The sequence below is a fragment of the Oncorhynchus masou genome, unplaced genomic scaffold, assembly GCF_036934945.1.
Source record: "Oncorhynchus masou masou isolate Uvic2021 unplaced genomic scaffold, UVic_Omas_1.1 unplaced_scaffold_486, whole genome shotgun sequence".
Classification (NCBI taxonomy): Eukaryota; Metazoa; Chordata; class Actinopteri; order Salmoniformes; family Salmonidae; genus Oncorhynchus; species Oncorhynchus masou.
Genome location: NW_027011254.1, coordinates 160,590 through 166,589, shown reverse-complemented (window position 1 = coordinate 166,589; position 6,000 = coordinate 160,590). Strand labels below are relative to the sequence as shown.

Here is a 6,000-nt window from a genome sequence, read left to right as displayed (position 1 = left end):
CAGAACCTGACCAAACTTCAACCCTGCTGGGTCCTTACGACCTGCTATCACATCCAGGAGACTAGGAGAGAGGAGAAGAGAAGAGGATACGAGGAGAGAAGAGAAGAGAAGAGAAGGAGAGGAGAGAAGAGGATAAGATAAGAGGAGAGGAGGAGAGGAGAGGAGAAGAGGAGGAGAAGAGAGGAGAGGATACGAGGAGAGGATACGAGAAGAGAAGAGGATAAGAGAAGAAAAGAGAAGAGGAGAGGATAAGATAAGAGGAGAGGAGAGGAGAGAAGAGGATAAGATAAGAGGAGAGGAGGAGGAGAAGAGGAGAGGATACGATAAGAAGAGAGGATAAGAGAAGAGGAGAGGATACGAGGAGAGGATACGAGGAGAGGATACGAGGAGAGGATACGAGGAGAGGATACGAGGAGAGGATACGAGGAGAGGATACGAGGAGAGGATACGAGGAGAGGATACGAGGAGAGGATACGAGGAGAGGAGAGAAGAGGATAAGATAAGAGGAGAGGATAAAGAGAAGAGGATACGAGGAGAGGAGGAGAGGAAAAGAGAAGAGAAGAGAGGATGAGAGTAGAGGAGAGGAGAGGAGGGTGTGTGTGTATGTGACTTACGATGTTTTTCCACTTCCTGTTGGCCCCATGATGGCGTTCATCCCTGGTCTCATGATGCCGCTGGAAAAGCCCATCAGAAATGAACATGACACAGAACCACCACTCAGAAATTACCATGACATAGAACAACCAATCAAAAGTGACCATGCCATAAAATGACCAATCAAGAGCAACTACCATTACAAAGCATAACCAATGACTTGTGCTCAGGAACTTGTTAGCCTACAGAGATGACGCCTGGGTGTTAAGCACTGAGAGCATCGTGAGGTCTAGGAAGAAGTATAGTGTGAACTGGAGTTTTAACGCAACTGTTTTCCAACTATTTAAATTTATCAGGTCAAGGGGAGTAGAAGGTCTGTTCAAGCTTGCAACATCACTACAACCAGTCACACCAACATCACTACAACATCAATACATCCAGTCACACCAACATCAATACAACCAGTCAATACATCCAGTCACTGCAACATCACTACAACCAGTCACTACAACATCACTACAACATCACTGCAACATCACTACAACCAGTCACTGCAACATCACTACAACCAGTCACTGCAACATCACTACAACCAGTCACTACAACATCACTGCAACATCACTACAACCAGTCACTGCAACATCACTACAACCAGTCACTGCAACATCACTACAACCAGTCACTACAACATCACTACAACATCACTGCAACATCACTACAACCAGTCACTACAACATCACTACAACATCACTGCAACATCACTACAACCAGTCACTGCAACATCACTACAACCAGTCACTGCAACATCACTACAACCAGTCACTACAACATCACTACAACATCACTGCAACATCACTACAACCAGTCACTACAACATCACTACAACATCACTGCAACATCACTACAACCAGTCACTGCAACATCACTACAACATCACTACATCCAGTCACTGCAACATCACTACATCCAGTCACTGCAACATCACTACAACCAGTCACTGCAACATCACTACAACATCACTACATCCAGTCACTACAACATCACTGCAACATCACTACAACCAGTCACTGCAACATCACTACATCCAGTCACTGCAACATCACTACATCCAGTCACTGCAACATCACTACAACATCAATACATCCAGTCAATGCAACATCACTACAACCAGTCACTGCAACATCACTACAACATCAATACATCCAGTCACTACAACATCAATACATCCAGTCACTACAACATCACTACATCCAGTCACACCAACATCAATACAACATCAATACATCCAGTCACTACAACATCACTACATCCAGTCACACCAACATCAATACAACATCAATACATCCAGTCACTACAACATCAATACATCCAGTCACTACAACATCAATACATCCAGTCACTACAACATCACTACATCCAGTCACTGCAATACATCCAGTCACTACCACATCACTACATCCAGTCACTACAACATCACTACATCCAGTCACTACAACATCACTACATCCAGTCACTGCAACATCACTACAACATCAATACATCCAGTCACTGCAACATCACTACAACCAGTCACTGCAACATCACTACAACATCAATACATCCAGTCACTGCAACATCACTACATCCAGTCACACCAACATCAATACAACATCAATACATCCAGTCACTACAACATCACTACATCCAGTCACACCAACATCAATACAACATCAATACATCCAGTCACTACAACATCAATACATCCAGTCACTACAACATCACTACATCCAGTCACTACAACATCAATACATCCAGTCACTACAACATCAATACATCCAGTCACTACAACATCACTACATCCAGTCACTACAACATCAATACATCCAGTCACTACATCCAGTCACTATAACATCACTACAACATCACTACATCCAGTCACTACAACATCAATACATCCAGTCACTACAACATCAATACATCCAGTCACTGCCACATCAATACATCCAGTCACTGCAACACCACTACAACATCACTACATCCAGTCACTACAACATCACTACATCCAGTCACTACAACATCCAGTCACTACAACATCACTACATCCACTCACTACAACATCACTACATCCAGTCACTGCCACATCAATACATCCAGTCACTACAACATCACTACCACATCAATACATCCAGTCACTGCAACACCACTACAACATCACTACATCCAGTCACTACAACATCAATACATCCAGTCACTGCAACACCACTACAACATCACTACATCCAGTCACTACAACATCACTACATCCAGTCACTACAACATCCAGTCACTACAACATCACTACATCCACTCACTACAACATCACTACATCCAGTCACTGCCACATCAATACATCCAGTCACTGCCACATCAATACATCCAGTCACTACAACATCACTACCACATCAATACATCCAGTCACTGCAACACCACTACAACATCACTACATCCAGTCACTACAACATCAATACATCCAGTCACTGCAACACCACTACAACATCACTACATCCAGTCACTACAACATCAATACATCCAGTCACTACAACATCCAGTCACTACAACATCACTACAAAATCACTACAACCAGTCAATACAACATCAATACAACGTCACTACAACCAGTCACTACAACATCGCTACAACATCAATACATCCAGTCACTACAACATCAATACATCCAGTCACTCCAACATCACCACAACATCAATTCATCCAGTCACTACAACATCAATTCATCCAGTCACAACAAAGATACTGGCATCCTTCCAAACTCAAAGGAAGGAAATCGCTCAGTGATTTCACCATGAGGCCAATGGAGACATTAAAACTGTTATAGCTAAACTGTAGATACTAACCACTGATCTAGGACCTGTAGATACTAACCACTGATCTAGGACCTGTAGATACTGTAGATACTAACCACTGATCTAGGACCTGAAGACACTGTAGATACTAACCACTGATCTCGGACCTGTAGATACTAACCACTGATCTCAGACCTGTAGATACTAACCACTGATCTAGGACCTGTAGACACTAACCACTGATCTAGGACCTGTAGACACTGTAGACACTAACCACTGATCTAGGACCTGTAGACACTAACCACTGATCTAGGACCTGAAGACACTGTAGATACTAACCACTGATCTAGGACCTGAAGACACTGTAGATACTAACCACTGATCTAGGACCTGTAGACACTGTAGATACTAACCACTGATCTAGGACCTGTAGATACTAACCACTGATCTAGGACCTGTAGATACTAACCACTGATCTAGGACCTGTAGATACTAACCAGTGATCTAGGACCTGTAGACACTGTAGATACTAACCAGTGATCTAGGACCTGTAGATACTAACCACTGATCTAGGACCTGAAGACACTAACCACTGATCTAGGACCTGAAGACACTAACCACTGATCTAGGACCTGAAGACACTGTAGATACTAACCACTGATATAGGACCTGTAGACACTGTAGACACTAACCACTGATCTAGGACCTGTAGATACTAACCACTGATCTAGGACCTGTAGACACTGTAGATACTAACCACTGATCTAGGACCTGAAGACACTGTAGATACTAACCACTGATCTAGGACCTGAAGACACTGTAGATACTAACCACTGATCTAGGACCTGTAGATACTAACCACTGATCTAGGACCTGTAGACACTGTAGATACTAACCACTGATCTAGGACCTGTAGATACTAACCACTGATCTAGGACCTGTAGATACTAACCACTGATCTAGGACCTGTAGATACTAACCACTGATCTAGGACCTGTAGATACTAACCAGTGATCTAGGACCTGTAGACACTGTAGATACTAACCAGTGATATAGGACCTGAAGACACTGTAGATACTAACCAGTGATCTAGGACCTGTAGATACTAACCACTGATATAGGACCTGAAGACACTAACCACTGATCTAGGACCTGAAGACACTAACCACTGATCTAGGACCTGAAGACACTGTAGATACTAACCACAGATATATGACCTGTAGACACTAACCACTGATCTAGGACCTGTAGACACTGTAGATACTAACCACTGATCTCGGACCTGTAGACACTAACCACTGATCTAGGACCTGTAGACACTAACCACTGATCTAGGACCTGTAGATACTAACCACTGATCTAGGACCTGTAGATACTAACCACTGATCTAGGACCTGAAGACACTAACCACTGATCTAGGACCTGAAGACACTGTAGATACTAACCACTGATATAGGACCTGTAGACACTAACCACTGATCTAGGACCTGTAGACACTGTAGACACTAACCACTGATCTAGGACCTGTAGACACTAACCACTGATCTAGGACCTGTAGATACTAACCACTGATCTAGGACCTGTAGATACTAACCACTGATCTAGGACCTGAAGACACTGTAGATACTAACCACTGATCTAGGACCTGAAGATACTAACCACTGATCTAGGACCTGTAGATACTAACCACTGATATAGGACCTGTAGATACTAACCACTGATCTAGGACCTGTAGATACTAACCACTGATCTAGGACCTGTAGACACTGTAGATACTAACCACTGATCTCGGACCTGTAGATACTAACCACTGATCTAGGACCTGTAGATACTAACCACTGATCTCGGACCTGTAGACACTAACCACTGATCTAGGACCTGTAGACACTAACCACTGATCTAGGACCTGTAGATACTAACCACTGATCTAGGACCTGTAGATACTAACCACTGATCTAGGACCTGTAGATACTAACCACTGATCTAGGACCAGTAGATACTAACCACTGATCTAGGACCTGAAGACACTGTAGATACTAACCACTGATCTAGGACCTGAAGATACTAACCACTGATCTAGGACCTGTAGATACTAACCACTGATATAGGACCTGTAGATACTAACCACTGATCTAGGACCTGTAGATACTAACCACTGATCTAGGACCTGTAGACACTGTAGATACTAACCACTGATCTCGGACCTGTAGATACTAACCACTGATCTAGGACCTGTAGATACTAACCACTGATCTAGGACCTGTAGATACTAACCACTGATATAGGACCTGTAGATACTAACCACTGATCTCGGACCTGTAGATACTAACCACTGATCTAGGACCTGTAGATACTAACCACTGATCTAGGACCTGTAGACACTGTAGATACTAACCACTGATCTAGGACCTGTAGATACTAACCACTGATCTAGGACCTGAAGACACTAACCACTGATCTAGGACCTGAAGACACTGTAGATACTAACCACTGATCTAGGACCTGAAGATACTAACCACTGATCTAGGACCTGTAGATACTAACCACTGATATAGGACCTGTAGATACTAACCACTGATCTCGGACC

At 43.3% G+C, this 6,000-nt stretch overlaps 1 pseudogene; it reads right to left on the bottom strand.

Moving 5' to 3' along the window:
* Positions 1 to 6,000, bottom strand: part of LOC135535366 (broad substrate specificity ATP-binding cassette transporter ABCG2-like) — a 52,034-nt pseudogene that overhangs the window by 38,091 nt on the left and 7,943 nt on the right.